At 35.7% G+C, this 20,343-nt stretch overlaps 1 pseudogene; it reads left to right on the plus strand.

Moving 5' to 3' along the window:
• Positions 1 to 314: 314 nt before the first annotated feature.
• On the plus strand, positions 315 to 19,547 carry LOC121309005 (annotated as a pseudogene).
• The last annotated feature ends 796 nt before the right edge of the window (positions 19,548 to 20,343 follow it).

Consider the following 20,343-nt stretch of genomic DNA (forward strand, 5'->3'; position numbering starts at 1 on the left):
TGTTTGTTTATTTATTTATTAATTTATTTATTAATTTATTAATTAAAAGCGCATTTGTGACTCGCCCGCAGTACCTTGCCAGTGTATTTACTTACTGGTCTGTGACAACACCACTCAACCTTCCTGTCACAGGGGCACACAGTTCCCCCTATGGGTAACGGAGCTCGTCATTAACCTAAAAAATATTTACTATTTCAATGACTCACACAAAAGCAATTTAGATGGCTAATATTAAGTTTTGTATGCAATGCACCTTAATGAGCTCAACATTTTTAATAACGTATTGCATTTCAATTGACATTTTACTTGGAGATATGGCTGAATTCCGACAGATCTTTGCCAAAGTCAAACACTTAGCAATCATTGCTGGAGCTGGTGCCAGTGCAGAAAGTTCCTACTTTCAGAGGAGCAGGAGGCTACTGCAGGAAGTGGCAATCCCAGGTATATGATTTTAGCACACAGTAGGGAATCGTTCTCTGGATTTGTGCTCAAGTTAATCCTCTTGTCTTTGACCTTCCCGTGTAGTAATATTTGTCAAATGTTTGTATGATTTAATATATGACTACATCTTTCTTTTATAATTATTTTATATTAAATATTCTTATGCAATTGTGGCAAAGTGGTTGATTGTGTACAGCTGCAGGAGTGATGCAGTGCGCAATGAACAGACAGAGATTTGTAATCCAGTTTAGAAAAGTACTTTTATTATTTTATACAATCCATGTCTGGTGAACAAACAATGATCCCAGACAATACACAGCAATGTTTAAATAATAACAATGGTAAATAATAACAGGTTTGCAGTCCCAAACAATAAACACAAGTATCCCTCCCACAAAGTACAAGCACGCTCACCAGTCCTTGGTGCAAGCTGTAGTGCTTGTGGTGGGTGATACAGTTTAATACCTGACAATAGTGTAGTGCTGTTCCGGGTTCTATGCTGGCCCTTAGCGACAGCTCAGGAACATGTTAGCTGTCTATTAATACACAAGCAACAATTATAGACAACACAAGAAAAAACACACACTCACGATAGGTTATCACAAATGCTGCATGGGTCCTTCCGGGTTATTTCTCTTAACCAAAGCGAAGGAACAGATTACGATTCTCCATCCCCTTTTTATGCTGTCACACATGACCCCTTGTTAAACCAGTGCAACCGCCTCTCCAATCTGCGGCTGCCACGTCATTTCCCTTCCGGGTCAATGCACTCTTACAACACAGTTTCGCCGCCTTCCAGACTGGCCGACTTCCCGACCGTGGAAAAGAACTGTCAGACCAGCCCGTCCAAAGAACTCTGTTCTTGCTGCTTAGCACCCTCACAACCAAGATTAATTTTATTTCTGTCACAGTAATGTATTTATTGTTTTCTTCTGGATTGTTATAGGAGTTATCATAATCTTCAATAAGACAAACAGTACACAGCTAAGCCAGTAAAAAACAGTGTAATAATTTAAAATAAGAGAAGACTTGCAGACAATGTTCTTTGCCTCTGTTTTTTCAAGTTAATTTTAAGCTAAAGCGAGAAAGAAAAAAATATAGACAACAGTGTATTACATCAAGGGCTCTGTAACTTGGTTTACGTGCAAGCATTTTAATAAGTCACCTTTTTGGAATGCTGTTTTGGGGAATTTGGTTTTTACATGTAGTTTTCTTTTAAGAATAGAAATTCTTCTTCAAAATTACAGTTCCCCATCTCACATTATCTCTTCTAGTCTCTTGTCTTTTGGCATTTAGCTCAGACACCCATCTGTGACTTTGAGTCGTGTTAGGCTATGTAAAACTGCACGTAGGTGGCTGAAAACTTGCATAATACTGTATAGAAAGTTAATATAAAAGCATATTAAAGTAACTTAATTAGTAAACCCATTAAAATGACTATAAAAACACATTCGCACACAATTTAAACATAATGATTAAAAACAACTTAACTACAAAAAGCAAACACATACACAAAGTAAAGCTTACAATTAATAACATCATTAATGCATGCAGAAAGCCATCACTACATGTTTAAGAACTGCAAGTGCAGTCTGCCTTGTATGGCCACCAAAAAAATAAATAACAAATAAAAAAGCAAAGGAAACAACAAAAATGCAAATGCCAACACTCCATAAAAGAGCAATTTGCACTATCCATGTTTGACATCCAATTGACATCAACAAGACGCATAAGAGAAATAAATAATGAAATAGAGATGGCTATAAGTGACATAAATTGCATGTTCCCTCCATCAGAAATTAGACAGTTACTTTGTAAAGTAGAAAACCTTGAGAACAAAAAACTAGAACATTTGAACAACAAAAAGTTAATGAAATTACACAAATTACTAGATCAACCAGGATTACAAAATAGAATAGGTCTAGAGAAAATTAAAATTTCAAACAAAACAAGAATAAGGAAAATACTGCTGAAACACTTCAATTAGATTGCTTGAGCAATGTGAGTATAATAGTTATGATAGTTACAACATAGTTCAAATAGAGAAGGGTGGGAACTGTTTCTTTAGATGTTTATGTGTGGTTTTATATGGTTCACAAATTGACCATTGATCAATTAGACATAATGTAATAGAACTAATGGAAATCAATAAAAAACGATATGAATACGACGACCCATATGGAAAAAATGAAGTTAAGTGGTGGGAGTATAGGTTCTTGGGCTACAGAGACAGAAGTTCTGGCAGCTGTAGACCTACTAAATAGGCCCATACATGTATACACAGACTTAAAGAATAAGGATTGTTTTAAATACAAAGGCACAATAGAAACTATTAAAAATAAGTAAGATCCAATTAATCTTTTATACAACAATAACCGTTTCTCAGTGTGGCAAAGTGCCCCACCCCTGGGCTATTTATTTGTGTTATATGTTACGTGTAGTGTGTTAATGTTGGTGTATAGTCATTGGTACACGGGATATAAATGGGACTGTGTAACACGAGTGGTTTAAAATGTATATTTGTATTTAGGCACGAGGATTGCACAGCACTTCACGTGCAGGTAAAATGTAATAATATGCAAGCACGGGGAATTGCACTTTTTTAATTCACATGCAGTTGTACCGAGACCCCAGTTGAATAATTGATTAGCAAGCGAGTCTCAGTACAGCTGTATAAAAGCAGCATGTTTTCACTCACTCTGGGTTGTGTGTTCGGTGAGTGGAGAACGGGATTGGAGACGGAGGTAATAAGAATAGTTCAGCTCATCATGTTTGTCTGTGTAGTCCATTTTGTTTGTCTCTTTATTTTTGCTAAAGTGTCCTGTGTTTAGTTTGTTTTACAACCTTTTATTTTTTGTTTGTTCATTTATTAAATGCTGAGCGCAACCAAGCGCTCAGCTTTACCAAACTCCACCTCTCTGTTTATTTTGTGTTGGTTCCTGTTTCTGGTCTGACGTCACCCACTGCAGCCATCTTTGTGACACTCAGTTATTGTATTTAAAGACACTGAAACCGGAAGCACATCTGGATACTGTGGCATAATTGCAAAAGACGATCAAAATACATCTAAAGCAGCAAAAATAAACCAGTTTAAAGTAAACAGTAAAATGCAAAATAGAGAATTAAACATGACTAGGACAGAGAATTCAAAACAGAAAGGTAAGAGACCCAAAAATGGAAATGGTACCAAATACACTAACGATAAGACAGAAGGAAAACTTCAACCACATCCCAAAAAGCAGTACTGAGTAAATGATTTAAGTTTATACCAACTAAAAAATACATCGATAAAGATAAACTGGCCACCAGAGTGGGAGAGACTCATAAGATTATAAAATTATTTTATGCTAATAAGTTATGAAAAGGATACAACAACATAAATATAAAAATATAATACATAAAATATGTTGGAGAGACTGGAACAACTTTAAATAAAAGAAAACAGAACCACCTTTCATTAATTAGAAATAAAAAAAATGAATGAACCAATGAAGGAATGAATGAATGCACTTCACCAGTCAAGGACATAACATAAATGATGTTTGCAATTTTACAGTAATATTAATATAACAGCTAAAATTAGACAATGTAACATTTAGAAGAATAAAAGAAACTAAATGGATAAATAGACTGAACACAATTATGCCAGCTGGACTCAACAGAAAAGAATTAACTAATTAATTCCAATAAATTAAATTAAAAATAATTAAATAAACAAAATTAATTAAACAATTGTGCATGCTAATGCACTGTGGAGGCCAAATCAAGGCTAATCCTCAGAGCCAGCATTGCATGATAATATAAATATAAGTTTATATAAAATAATGTTAGCCACAATTAATATAGATTTAAAGATATAAGTAAAAATGATGTCACAATGTCTAGAACACCAATACATCATGTAAGAATAAATCATGGATTTGAATAAAAACAGTAACAAGTAGTTGTCATGCCGTCAAACATCTATAAATACCTCCAATGATTTTATTCAAACAACATATCGAAATGACTGTGTTTCTAAATTCAATGCTGAGAAGCAACAGCTCTTAAAATCATTCCTAAACTCACCGTTGAGAGCTAGTGACGCGCAGTGTTGGCTCAACGAACTCACCGACTCCCACAGCTGGTGAGCTGCTCAACAGAAGGGTGGAGACTCCAACAACCACGATTAAGCTGCTATATAAAAATTATGAATGTGACTTAAATGTAGGTACTGATACTGTTGTCTGAATTCAAAACGGTAACTGTTAATATACACACGATTTATTTTATTTATGTATTATTGTATAACAAATAAGACGCAGCAAATATGATAACAACGTATACTACAATTTATATATATATATATATATATATATATATATATATATATATATATATATATATATATATATATATATATATAACTTGTATTTAAGATTTAATATTCTTTATATATTTGTATAAAATTCTTTTTTAACATTCTCTAAAACATTATAAGAAAAATGCAGAATCACTCATTTGTATAGTCTTAGGAATGCAACATATCAAATCCTTACCTGTTTCGCAAGGATTTCCACATTCCCCAGGGGTGATGTATTTGTCCTTATAATAATAATAATAATAATAATAATAATAATAATAATAATAATAATAATAATAAACGATAAAAAATCTGAATCTGAATTCTACAGGGCCAGTGCAAGACTTTCACTTGCAGAACGTTCTTATATTTTTTGTTATTGGGGGTCCAGAATATCAACAAATTCCTCAGTCCACCCAGGCCTTTTTTGTAGCTTTCGTTCTCTAATCTTGCAGCAAGCTGATGTTAAGCCCCACATTTGTCTTTTTGACAAAGTCCCGCACAAACGATAAAAAATCTGAATCTGAATTCTACAGGGCCAGTGCAAGACTTTCACTTGCAGAACGTTCTTATATTTTTTGTTATTGGGGGTCCAGAATATCAACAAATTCCTCAGTCCACCCAGGCCTTTTTTGTAGCTTTCGTTCTCTAATCTTGCAGCAAGCTGATGTTAAGCCCCATCATTTATTTTTTTTTTTTTTTATTTTTTTTAGAAACAAACTTGTGGAACCAACAGTTTTGTTTTTTTCTCCATGTTTCTTTCTTGTGAAACAAATCTTGCCCTGTGAATTAGGTTTAAGAGATCTTGAACGCTATACAGTTGTTCAAGCTCGGTGCTGAGGTCGGTAGCCCACAGCAATCATAGGAGACCACTGGCATGAATTTCCAGTTATGCTAATTTACTAAGTTTTGTGAAGAAACATTACTTATTTTGTTTTTAATTGGTATCCATGATAGGCCACTTAAGACATATTAATCTTCCTGCTAGGGGAAAGTCTAAGCTTAAAGCAATCCACTATCCAATCACCAAGCATGAAAATAACAAGTTTAAAAGTTATCAAATACACCTTTCTATGCTTTGCTATGTATTTATTTTTCTGCAGTTCCATGAAAAAGTAATTGCCCCCTGTCTGATTTTCTGCATTTTTCACATTTAGAAAACCCCCCCCCCCCCCCCCCCCCCCCCCAGTTAACTCAACCCAATTAAAGGGATTGCTCAGCTGTTTGAATACTTTGGTTAACAATCAGGTCTGATTTGGGCCAGCCCTGCCCAATATAAATCTGACTAACTTTGGCCCTTACCATCAGAGTGAAGTTGTCAGCACACAGGTTCTAGCGACACATCAAAAGAAAGATCTGTAGTAAAACTAAATTGCCAAAATGGTTTAATAGATCAATTAAAAAAAATATTCAGCGAAAAAAGGCACTTTATAGAGCATTAAAAAAGGACCAAAAAGAAAGTACGCAGAAAGAGTACACGAAACTGCAAACGCAAGTCAAAAAGGAAGTTAGAAAGGCCAAGAGAGAAATAGAAATGAACATTGCTAAGGGAGCTAAAACCAATTCCAAAATGTTTTTCCAATATTACAACAGCAAGAGAACATTCAAAGAGGAGGTTAAATGTTTAAGAGATACAAATGGCAAAATCATAGATGAAGAAAAAAAAAATAGCAAATATATTAAATGATTACTTTTCACAAGTTTTTACAAAAGAAGAGACTGACAACATGCCCCACATGTCATCCAGTTCCTATCCAGTATTAAATAACTTTAGCATAACTGAGGCAGACGTGTTAAAGGGACTAGGAGCTCTTAAAATAAACAAATCCCCTGGGCCGGATGAGATCCTCCCAGTAGTACTCAAAGAAATGAAAGAAGTAATTTACAAACCGCTAACCAAGATCATGCAGCAGTCTCTTGACACAGGGGTGGTACCGACAGACTGGAAAATTGCAAACGTAATACCGATCCACAAAAAGGGAAACAAAACTGAACCAGGTAACTACAGACCAGTAAGCCTGACTCCTATTATATACAAACTTATGGAAACTATAATAAGATCCAAAATGGAAAATTACCTATATGGTAACAGGGTCCTGGGAGACAGTCAACATGGTTTTAGGAAAGGGAGATCGTGCCTAACTAACTTGCTTGATTTTTTTGAGGATGCAACATCGATAATGGATAATTGCAAAGTATATGACATGGTTTATTTGGATTTCCAGAAAGCTTTTGACAAAGTCCCGCACAAAAGATTAATTCTCAAACTGAAAGTCGTTGGGATTCAAGGAAACGCATGTACATGGATTAGGGAGTGGTTAACATGTAGAAAACAGAAAGTACTGATTAGAGGAAAAACCTCAGAATGGAGTGTGGTAACCAGCGGTGTACCACAGGGATTAGTATTAGGTCCTCTGCTATTCCTAATCTACATTAATGATTTAGATTCTGGTATAGTAAGCAAACTTGTTAAATTTGCAGACGACACAAAAGTAGGAGGAGTGGCAAACACTGTTGTAGCAGCAAAGGTCATTCAAAATGATCTAGACAAGATTCAGAACTGGGCAGACACATGGCAAATGGCATTTAATAGAGAAAAGTCTAAGGTACTGCACGCAGGAAATAAAAATGTACATTATAAATATCATATGGGAGATACTGAAATTGAAGAAGGAATCTATGAAAAAGACCTAGGAGTTTTTGTTGACTCAGAAATGTCTTCATCTAGACAATGTGGGGAAGCTATAAAAAAGGCTAACAAGATGCTTGGATACATTGTGAAAAGTGTTGAATTTAAATCAAGAGAAGTAATGTTAAAACTGTACAATGCACTAGTAAGACCTCATCTTGAATATTGTGTGCAGTTCTGGTCACCTCGCTATAAAAAAGATATTGCTGCTCTAGAAAGAGTGCAAAGAAGAGTGACCAGAATTATTCCGTTCTTAAAAGGCATGTCATATGCAGACAGGCTAAAAGAATTGAATCTGTTCAGTCTTGAACAAAGAAGACTACGTGGCGACCTAATTCAAGCATTCAAAATTCTAAAAGGTATTGACAGTGTCGACTCAAGGGACGTTTTCAGCCTGAAAAAAGAAACAAGGACCAGGGGTCACAAATGGAGATTAGACAAGGGGGCATTCAGAACAGAAAATAGGAGGCACTTTTTTACACAGAGAATTGTGAAGGTCTGGAATCAACTCCCCAGTAATGTTGTTGAAGCTGACACCCTGGGATCCTTCAAGAAGCTGCTTGATGAGATTCTGGGATCAATAAGCTACTAACAACCAAACGAGCAAGATGGGCCGAATGGCCTCCTCTCGTTTGTAAACTTTCTTATGTTCTTATGTTCTTATGATGCCATGATCAAAAGAAATTCCTGAAGACCTCTAGAAAAAGTTGTTGATGCCTATCAGTCTGGTAAGGGGTACAAAGCCATTCCTAAGGCTCTGGGGCTTCACCAAACCACAGTCAAAGCCATATTTACAAATGGAAAAAGTTTGGGACAGTAGTGAGTCTTCCCAGGAGTGGCTGTCTTGCCAAAATCTCTCCAAGAGTAAGGTGTAAAGTCGTCCAGGAAGTCAAAAAGAACACTAGAACAAAATCCAGGGATCTTATCTTGAGTAAGCTCAGTGTTCATGACACCACCATCAGAAAGACACTGGGCCAAAATAGGATTCATGGCAGAGTAACAAGACGGAAACCACTGCTCACTAAGAACATCATGGATGCTCGTCTCTTGCAGCATTCAAAAAGCACCTGGATGATCCTCGAGAGTTCTAGAACAATGTTATATGGACAGATGAGTCAAAATTGGAACTTTTTGGCCAACATTGGCCCCATTATGTCTGACGAAAACCAAACATTGTATTCCACAATAAGAACCTCATACCAACGGTCAAGTTCATGATTTGGGGATGCTTTGCTGCATCAGGACCTGGACAACTTGCCATCATTGAAGGAACCATGAATTCTGCTCTGTATCAGAGAATTTTACAGGAGAATGTCAGGCTACACATCCTTGAACTGAAGCTGAAGTGCAGCTGGGTCATGCAGCAAGACAATGATCCGAAACAAACAAGAACGTCAGAGTAGTTGAAGAACAAGAAAAAAGCAGTTCTGCATGAAGGAGTGGGCCAGAATTCCTCCACGACGCTGTGAGAGACTGATCAATAACTACAGGAAGCGTTTGATGGCAGTTATTGCTGCTAAAGGTGGCGTAACCAGTTATTAAATACTTTTTCACGGCACTATATTTATTTATTTGCAAAGGACTGCATTTGTTTTCTTTAACCTTGCTTACAAAACAACTTACTATCACTATCACTTTGTAAGTCACCTGCGAATGGCAATAATTTAAAATATTGAAGAAATGGTGTCACATAAAAAAATACTGAATGGAGAGGTATCTAAACCCATCGCATTATATGCTTTCTATTTGGTCAAAGAATGTCAGGGCTACTTCCAGCAGATCTAGTAAAGACTTTCTCGGTATGTCACAAACAGGACCTTCACTGCTGAAGACTGTGAACTTATGGTACAGCTTTCAAACTTTTTTGCCATGCAAACAATAAATACAATAATTTGTCAATTTGCCATTTTGACTAATGTAGTGTTTTAAAAGTTCCTGCATTTGCAGCAATTCAAATATATAACATGTATACATTTGTTCTTTTCTGTGTTACAGCAAGTATGTTTCTGCTTAAACATTGCAGAAAATGTTACGCAAATATAATGCATGTTAAATAATAATTGTCCTATAATCTTTACAGTTTTATTGTACATGGTGGTGACACAAGGATGAGAATAAAACTGATAACCTCAATTTTTAAAAACAAATTCTACCACCAGTATATAAACACAACAACGCACTGTTAATACCAAATATAATTTTTCATAATTATACCACTAATTTCGTATTCGATTATCGTATAGACATTTATCAACGGTAATCGGTGCATTGATGTTTCTATTTTTCAAAAATAGATACACTTTTTTTTTTTTAACATTAGATCTAATAAAAACACTGCTGTGCATAATAGTTAAACAAAAAGGTACAACTTACATTCAAATTAGAACACTTCTGATTGTAATAAAAGAAATACAAAGCATTTGAGTTTAACAACTGAAAAGAATACGCATGCGTCCGCATCAGATTAACATAATAATAAATACTATATATTTACAGAAGTAATTTCTGAAATATGGTTGTTCAATACTGTTTATATTTTATGTTCAAAAGCAAAGCATTTTAACTAATCTGTCAGATCCTGACTAATGTAACTATTGTACTAAATTCAGCTTCTTTTTATATAATATTACCATGTAATCCAAACATAACATGCTTTGAAACAAAGGTAATCTGTAGATTTAAGATTTTTTTTTAAAAGTGTTTCCTTCATTAAAAAAAAAAAAAAAAGTGAAATGGCCTACTTCTGATTTGTCTTAGCCAATGCGTAATGTAGACTTGAAATGTGTATCCTAGCAACGCACTAATCTACCATACTAGCACTAGAAGCAGCGCACTTACACTCAAGGTTTTATTGCAAACCGCCAACAGGAGATTTAAAACTGGGTGCTAATTCGATACATCGATTCACCAAAATGTAATCGAAGCTTTGTAAAATTCGTGGAAGAGCAAAATAATGCAAGTGCTGTTAGAAAAACAAACAAAAAAATCGTGATAAGAAATTACCCAGCCCCATGCCCTCTGTGGGATGTTGAGCAGTGGAGACCAATGGCCCTTAGAAATCAGAGGCTCTAGAGTGATAAAGAAATCATCCAGCTCCACCCACCAAGAAAGCCAAGCTCATTTTCTTAAAAGAAAAATTCTCCCTGCCACATGTAGTGTTTCCATTGTCCCCCCCCCCCCCCCCCCCCCCCCCCCCCCCCCCCCCATGTAGTTTTCCCATGTCCCCCCCCCCCCCCCCCCCCAAACCATAAAAAATGTAACAAACAAAAATATGGTTTAAAATAATTGTTTTTGCAATTTCTTAAATTTTGTTTTCCAGTGTTCTTCTCACTTCTTCAGTTGTTTCTGTCTGTTATGTTACCATGTATTGTAACAACTAATATACTCCAAAACTGTACACACAAGGCTCTAATTCTGATTTGCGTTTCTGGAGCTAGCACACTTGTGATTTATTTCACCACAGACCCTTGGTAGAATTACAGCCTTATTATGCACATCTGGGTGTCCATTATTCCTTATGTTATGATTTGGGGTTTTTAATTTTATGGGTGACAGACATACCAAATAGATACAAATAAATACTGTAAGAAACTCATTTTGTGACAGATACACTGGTTGCTATAAAGACAGCGGTGTTTAAGCATTAAACATTGCTTTTTACTCTCTTGGAAGGATTTAGCCACACCAGAAGCATTTTCAAGGAACCCTTCCCAAATATGGGAATTCTACCACTACCGCCGGAGGTGAAATTGACCAAGAACCCAAATCCTGCTCACCTGGCCATTGCAAAATGAGGCTAGACTCAGCAAGCAGGGCCGGACAGTTATAGTCATCACACAGTATATAGATGAGCTACAAAAGAGAGCTGGCTCCAGACACATCTGGGAGATTCACGGCAAGAATTGGCCATTTTTGAAAGGGGATGTGTTTCAGTTTTATTCCATTTAAAAAAAGTCCTGTTTGAATTATGTAACTGTGGACAGATGCAGGTAGTTTGACAATGTGGGGCCAAAGACTGGATATTCAATCTAACATTTAATTTGTGAAATGTCTATTTACCATGAATTGAAAGTTTATGTTGTCCACCAATTTTAAAAACAATACAAAACTGGCTATGTGGTTTACAACAGCAACAACAAAAACAATTAAATTTGATGCACCATTCAAATGCTCAGTTTTCTCAAGTGAAATAACTTTTAAAGCATTAGTTGTATGAAAAAAAAATAACTGCCTATACATTCTGCTTATCCCAATGCTTTCCCATTGTTCACAGGAAGTTTATGCAAAACCAGATGCCTCACCTGTAGAAATGTTAGAGAATCACAGTAGTCCAATATGTCCTGCATTAGAGGGAAAGGGGTAAGAAAACCTTTCATCTGTTATAATATAACATTGTAAGCCCATTTTAGTGTTCAATATTAACTTCACTTTTTTTTTTTTTTTTTTATGTGCCCCAGATCCAGATGATGCCAAGATACCAGTTGAAAATCTGCCAAGGTGGGTCTGCTATAATTGCAGTAAGTAATACTGCTTATGGATGAGTGTGGCAAAGTGTTTAACTGTATGCAGGTGAAGGTAATGCAGCAGTGATTAATAAACAGATAGACAACCATAATCCAGGTGCAATGTTGTTTAATGGTTTTTAAATCCAATGGCCTGATGGCAAAACAACAGTAAATAATAACAATGGTAATGAAGCAATGTAGTGGCATGTATTGCTTATTTGTAATCCGTGGGTTGGCCCTTAAATAATAACAGTCCTGTTTTAATTCACCCACATGTAACACATACACAAACACAAACACAGGTCCACAGTGTGTGCTCTAGTGCTCGTAGTGAATTCAGTTCTTTCGTGACAACAAAGTGTAGTGGTGTTGAACTGGGTTTTGTGCTGGCCTTTGGCGACAGCTCCGGATCATGTTAGACATCTAAATAACAACAAACAGTATATAATAATAACGAAAAAACAAAACAAACACTCACGATACCACAGCACAGTTCTCCTTTTAGTTACCTGTTTTAACCATTCATAAAGAAACAGGTCACGTCACTGTGTCAACTTAAATACCGTCAACCATGACACTTTGGTTAACAAGCGCATCCGCTCCTCCAATCTGAACTGTCGGACCATCCATCCAGGGTACTCTGTTCCCTTTACACAGTGCCCTTGCAGGTCGGGGGTGGGGGATCTCTATGACAATGACTCATGGAGTAGTGCAGTGCTTTTAAGCATTAGGAAATCATTGAGGAAAATCAGTGCCTGTGATTTTGGTAGAGTAAATGAGATGCTCCAGTTAAATATGATTTATATAAATTTAGGTGAACTACAAACTGAGTGTTTCAAAAGTAGAAATAAACTGACAAATTAAATTGAAGGGCCCCAAGCAGGTTTTTCCCTGATGCCCCTGCCCTAAAAAAGTAAACAATTTCTGTATTGTTTTTAGGGTGTCCAGAATTTCTGGGTTAAAAAAATGACCAGTACCTAATAATGCAGATGAAGTTAAAAGTATATGCTATACAACACTCCAGAAATCCTCACATCTAATGCAGAGTGAAACGTATGTACTTGCAGGTGTGAGGAAAATAGCTGCAATGGCCTGCTACACCCCCGTGTTGTGTGGTGTGGCGAGACACTAGAGTCAACTGTCTTCACTCAGGTGGAAGAGCAACTTGAAATGTGTGACCTCTGCCTTGTTGTAAGTATTTTTAAATGTATTTACAGAGCACACAGCATGTACAGTGGTATCCACAGGTTTCTGTCGTGATGATGTTGCATGTCAGCAATTGGGAATTTTCTGAAAAACTTTCAATCAGCAGCACTTCATTACTTCTGCCACCAGGTGGCAGAAGAAAACAGAAACTGCATTAAAATAAGACAAAAAAGTCAAACTGATAACATTACTAAGGGTACAATAAAAATGTCAAGTAAAACATGTATAATGTTGTCTACATGTGTATAAGTACAGTGCCTATTAAAATAATTAAGGGAACACACAGGTGCTACTGAACGTGTGTAAAACAAAAAACTCAACAATAAAATTCCAAATAAAAAATGCCTTTAATCTTTGTTAAAATTATAATGAATCACTAATACTACAAGCAACAAGGTCAGCTTTCTAATAAACTAGAGTAATGTATCAATAGACTAAATTGAGTAGCCCGTGCAAGCATTAGCAAGGGTCATTCAGTTTAATCCTAAGACATGATAGACACTTTCAGCCAACTCGGCGATCCTGGGGAGTGGTGGAATATCCTGTAAACTGAGTGAGTTGGGTAAGGGGAGTTGTAAATGTCTCTCCTAATATGTAAACTTCAACTGATCAACAACCTTTTACCCTGACTCTTTCAAAAACAGGTGCACGCATTAGCCAATGCAATTTATATATATACATTTTTACATATAACATTTTTCCTTAGTACTTGTAATTATCAAACCTAGACAGAGTTAGTTTTAATAAAAATGTGTCCTTGCTACGTTTTTGTATGTATTTTTTTCTCGATATAGTAAATCTTTTGGTGAATTCCACTCAGGGCCAGCCTTAGGGCCCCACACCTAAGAGGGCCCAGTGCTCGTCACAAATTGAATTACGTCTTCAGAGTGGAAACAGTCTCACGAGTTTTATGTCGGGCCATTGTAAAAATAATAGTCAAGTCAAGCGGTAACAAGGAGCTCTGCTGCCGTATCTAGACAAACCGGCAAATAAAAATCTGCTTCGGGAAGCTAACTAATCTGATTCAGGCTCTTCACAATAACCATCTCCAAAATATGGATTTCTGCTTACCAATGCAACGCTACCTCATTTGCACTTTCTGACTAGCAAAGTGGACGTCCTCATGTGAGTGCACTCAATCAGAAGAAATTTGGGTAACGCTTTATATTGCATGGCATAAATTAATTTTAAATAGATATGCAATCGCATATTAAATTAATGTTTAATTAATAGATAAGCAATTGCACATTAAATTTACCTTAAATCATTCCTTGTTACTTTCCATTAACATTTAAGTCACATTAATTATATTTTCAATAAGGACATGTTAACAATGGGTAACAAGTTTTCAAGGGTAACCAAACGTAATATAAATGGACATGATATGCAATTACATTTTCAGTCGACATTTGGTTGACATTTAGCAAGAAACCAGCTATTTCGTATTTTATTAAATATTAATTTTACATTAATTTAATATGAAATTGCATGTCTATTGAAGATTAATTTTTGCCAGGCAATATAAGCGTTACCGAAATGTATTTTTAAAAATGCAACATCTAAAGGTTAGCTGTCTCTTTACATTCCACCAAAGAAAACCAAGACATGGTGGAGGACAGTGCAGCATCGACTTTTAAAGTTTTACTGGAGGCTTTTCTTAAAGTGAGTAGCTATATTAATCGATAATAAATCTAGATTGTGTGTATTAAAGTAAGACAGGCCAGCACACCAACGCTCTGAATAGGTAACTGCAACAAATCACATGTTTGGAAGTACACCGGTAAATGCAGCGTGGTATAAAATAAAGCTACTTCTGGGCTAGAATATTCAGATAGAAACGTCATGATGTTTTGTTGGACATGTTGTTTTAGTGTAATTTACACAACAAAAAGTAAAGAACACTCAAAACTGCAGCTGAATGTGCAGTATGCAAATGTGAATTGTTACACATGGATTTGATAAGTAGATCGGTCAAATATAATTTTAGATTTATATAAAAAGGTTAATGTTTGTAAACAGTTTTTATTACATTTAAGTGACAGCACACATGCAGTATGGCTTGCTTGCTTGATTACTGAAGGTGAGCAGCAGCCTACCGTTTTATTGACATAATGTGAGGGGGGGGGGGGGGGGGGGGGTCACGTCTAGGGCCCCACACAAGGCTGGCCCTGATTCCACTTAACACTTAAATAACAGTTAATAGTTAGAACCACATCACAAAATATCAATGAAATATTAATCTGCTAACAGGTAAACAAAAAGGTTATCTGGAAATTGATAAAAGCAGGGACTCCATTAACCCCTCCTGTTATTATAAAGCATGGTTTCCAACTATTTTCAATAAAAACAGCTGAGTCAGGAAAAAGAACAAAAGATATGCAACACTAACATTCAACAAAAAAAACCAAAATGTGTAAGGTTGGCAGGGATGAGGTTAAATCTGTCCCTGCCAGCAATCACAGGTGTTGCCATTCCCCAGTTAGGTAATTGATGCTAACGGGAGTGGCCACATGAATAAAGGAAGCAAAATCCTTTGTTTGGGGATGAGTGTTGTGCTGTGATTTTGTTGTACTGTTTTCTATCTGTAGAGAAGGATAATGTCCAGCCTACAAGTCATTTATTCTTTTGTTTGAACATTTTATTTTGGCCCTCATGCCAGTTTATTTTGTTCGTGTTTTTGTGTTTGTTTTGTTTATAAACGTGCGCACCAGCACTTAAACTGCAGTTTTCTGTCTGTCAGTCTCTTTCCTTCCAGTAACAGCCTGGGCCATGATGCTAACCTGTCACATTCCCACACTAAAGCAAAAAAGAAATCGTGCAATGGTGTTTGAGGACTTTAACAATCACGCGAACCTGTACTTTCACTATAAATATACTTATCGAAAACCCACCTGCTTTTTATTTACATCCTCCTACAACATCAACTACTCACTGGAGGAGATGGGTATCAATTATAAAGGTTCAAAGATGCTGAAGCTGAGTAAAGTGGAAGACATACAAACCATTCAGAAGTATCTACTTCTGTTCATATTATATCCAAAACTGGGCTTGTAACACAACAAATAATGTTCATAAGGGGTCACATAAAATAAGGCATCCGTCAGAAGCTACTGGCAAGCGAACCATAAAGAACAAACTTCATTCCCATATCCTTACTGGCAGTGGCAACAAACCATCCAAATTCAAATGGCCCTCCATCCACACCACAAAAAAGAAAAGCAGAGGCTGCCTTCTCCTTCTTCCATCTTCACAGTCCTCTTTCAGTAACATTACTGCAGTCACATTTTTAACAAGTGTTCTTAATAATCAATCTGATATTCTCCTGTGAAATTTTAATCTATTCAAAATACACATGGGATTAATAGTTATTACTATTAAAAAAAAAATCTGGGGCCAAGAGTAAACAAAAATTCGCTTCCACCCCTCATTAAGGTGGAGTTAGCTCCAAATGGTCGAGTTTACCAAGGTGTATATATATATATATATATATATATATATATATATATATATATATATATTGCGTTCCTTTTGTGTGTTTTTAAGAAAAAAAAAAATTGTCGTCCTGTCGGGTACTTTTAGTAATAGTTCTCACATTGAAGGTTTAATCATATTAATTGTTAATAATACTATGCATTTACGTTACTTGTAATTATAGCAACAACTAAATGTGTGTTAAAGTTTGATTTGTTAAGATATTAAGGATATTTATTTATTTATTTTTTATTTATTTATTTTTTACAAAACCTAACAAAGATGTGGACTTAGCAGCTGCACTAACAACAGTGTAATCTGTACCTATGTGATAGTTTTGCTAATAACTACAATATTCTGTGTTTGGAGACTGGATGCTTTATAATGCTATAGTAAGTCGATCAATAAGGAACACAATATATTTGTTTCTTTATTTGCATTAGTACAGTATCACTACAGATTTGTAAAAATATTAGAAGTATATCATATTTTCATGCAAGCCTTTTTTTAAGTATATTATATCTGCACCGTTGGAATAAAAAGTTCTTGTGTTTATTTGTTGTTTTTATTGTAAAACCAGTCGTTCAAAGGAACATTACAGTTAAAATGTAATGCTGCAGTTAAATCATATATTAGCATTAAAGCATGTACAATATTTATTAAACATTCAAGGTAATGTTGCATTTTACTCCCCCAAAATACATTTGAGTCAGTGTCTAAATTAGAGAGTAAATAACTCAATGTCGCAAAACCTTATCTAACTGTAAGTTATTAAACACCCCTCTCCACTTATGCCTGAATGCCTTCTTCTTTTCATTTGTACCAAGCTTAGATTATTTTTCTAGCAAAATAATCACCTAAATATTAAACTGAAACATTTACTGTTCTATAACTACTGCATGCTGTATGTTGCCTAAACTTGTAGTCTGTTTTGTTTTTATAGTGAACCCATACTAGACGTAATCCCATCAACAATCTTGTTCGCCATTGCTGTAATGTAACATAGTTGGTTTTGGTTTAATTTCGTGTTTATTAAATTATAATGTGTAACAATTTGAAGTACATTTCAAACAAGTTCTAACTAGTTTTTAGAACTCTATGGCATACTATGTAGATTGTACATTCTTACATGATTTTCAGAGTGTGACAACTGCTGGTGAACAGTTTCAGTTATAATTCTTGAAAGGACAGTTTCTAGCCATATAGTGCCTTCTAGTATGCAAAACATATAATGGCTGGTTCAATAAATGGCACATCACACCAACTTTGTGCTGCAAATTCTCCCGGAATTGTGTCACTGTGGTTGGATCATTCGGATCCCATTGTAATGAGTCAATGATGTAACCTCAAGCATATTGTGAAAGGCTTTAGAGTTACCTATACTTTTTATTCTTAAGCATGTTCGTCCTGGTTTCATTTATTTTTGTTGATAAATGCTTATTTTACATTTAGATTGTTCAGATTATGTACTACATGAGGGGAATTTAGATTTGTTCCACTGATTTTATGTAGTAAATGTATATTAAAAAAGAAAAGTTAATTTGTTCTAAGTATAATGATTTCATTTCTAGTATTATTGTTTTTTTTTTTTTTTTGTTGGAACGGGATAGCTTTATTTCCATAAATTGTATTGGATTTTCTGTAGATGGTATGGTCGTTATTCTTGGAACACTGTAAGAATTATACTTCTGTATAGTTCCTTAGTAGTGTTAAAAGTGATAGAACATGTAATAAATAGGGATATAAATGAAAGTAAAACATTAAATAGTACATAGTATAAATACAGCCGTGGTCAAAACAGCAACTACTTTCATTTTGGCTAAGATTATGATCATTCCAATACCAAGGTTTGTCTATTATAATCTAGAGAGACTCCCTGATCTGAGAGACTGGCACCAGAAACAAAGCTTTCTCTTCCTTGTCCTTGTAGGTCGGTATCTCTTCTGTAGTCTATCCTGCTGCCATGTTCGCCACTCAGGTAGCAGCTAGAGGTGTGCCAGTGGCAGAGTTCAACATGAAAACCACACCAGCCACTACAAGGTTCAGGTAAGAGTAATTCCTTTCACATCTCTATTTTAAACCAATGTGTAAATACAGTACGTGCGATATAAAATGGAAAATGTACAGATTGGTCACTATACTGATATGTTTTGTATTTGGTCAAAGTTGAATTTCTTTAAACATAAAATGTGTGGAAGTTGTAAAACACAGAACTGCCAGACATAGGCTACACTTTCAGACTTTGTTGTGTTATTTTTACTATCATTGTCCTTCATGGTGAACAACAGTGGCAATACGGTCTGAGACAACCAAGCATAAAATGTCCCCAAATATTTTCTTCTTATAATTACGAATAACAGCAAAGTGTCCATAGTGTCTTCTATTTACTACATAAAAGATTATGAATGGACTTAACACAATAATTGTGTTTCAATATCTGTAGTTCACATTTGGCATTATAGTATACTGCTGCATGACATAATTCCTTGTAATGCAGAAGCATATATCTTGAAAGAGCAAAAAATAAAAGTATTAAATAGCCTAATACCTGAATATTGAAACTTAAGGTTACTGTTTGATTAATTGTTGGGGCCACTGTAGTGTTTTCCTTTTTTGTAGTTATATTTTGATTACTCTCAGATTAATAATTTAAAATTAAGTACGGTAGTGGTCTAATTTGGGGGTCGGGGGGGGGGGGGGGTGGTGGTGGGGGGGGTTCAGTATAGGCACCTGAATATAATTAATACAGATTATCTAAGTGATGCATGTCTGTTACAAGATGAATAATAACTAATACGCATGTGGTCTCTATTGTAGGTTTCATTTTCAGGGTCCCTGTGGAACTACTTTGTCACCTGTGCTGGATCGCCATGATAGCGAAATAATCTTGTGAATTTAGAAAGAAAAAATAAAGCAAACTCAAAGCACCTAAAAAAAACGAAGAAGTAATCACATAGGAATATAACATTTGTTAAAATTACTGCTGCACTTTAACCCTTTGCAGCCCTATGTCGGACCAGGTCTGACACTACAATTTTCCCTTTCCGGTCCGATGTCGAACCCTGTCCGACATCATCAAAAAGACAAGCACAGGTCTCTAGTCGTTTTTTCTCTGGAAAAAGCAGAGAAAACCTTTCAATAGCTGAGTGAGACTGATACGAGCTGAGAGAAGCTGAAAAAGAAAAAAGGGGGGCGTATCTGAGCAATACACGCAGCCCCTGCTCCACAGAGATAACACAGGTATAAACAAACAAGATGGCTGCTTCCGCATCCAGTGCTCAAAGAATGTCACAGACATTTGCAGAGCTTTTTAAGAAGTTATAGTAATAAAATAATGACTTGGATCACATTATTGAGGAGTTTGGTGATAAAACAAGTGATCAAGAGATTTATCAGTATGCATGACTATAAAGAGTTATGTCATAAATACAGTGAACAAGGGGTGGAGCAGGGCTGGAGATGCAGTACTGAGTGTCCTGTTAATATGCCAAGCCTTTTAAATCTGTTTTACTGTGAAAAAAAAAGTAAAAACAGCAAGTGTGAATATAAATTGGACCTGACACGCCTCACAGGCACTGAATAAATGGACCACAAAGGGTTAAAAACAGGTACTTCTTGTAAAGCTTCCTGTGCAATTTCTTGTAGGGGGTACAGTGAGGTCCACAGCCCCACATTAGTTATGACAGGGC

Source organism: Polyodon spathula, chromosome 3 (assembly GCF_017654505.1).
Source record: "Polyodon spathula isolate WHYD16114869_AA chromosome 3, ASM1765450v1, whole genome shotgun sequence".
Taxonomy (NCBI): Eukaryota; Metazoa; Chordata; class Actinopteri; order Acipenseriformes; family Polyodontidae; genus Polyodon; species Polyodon spathula.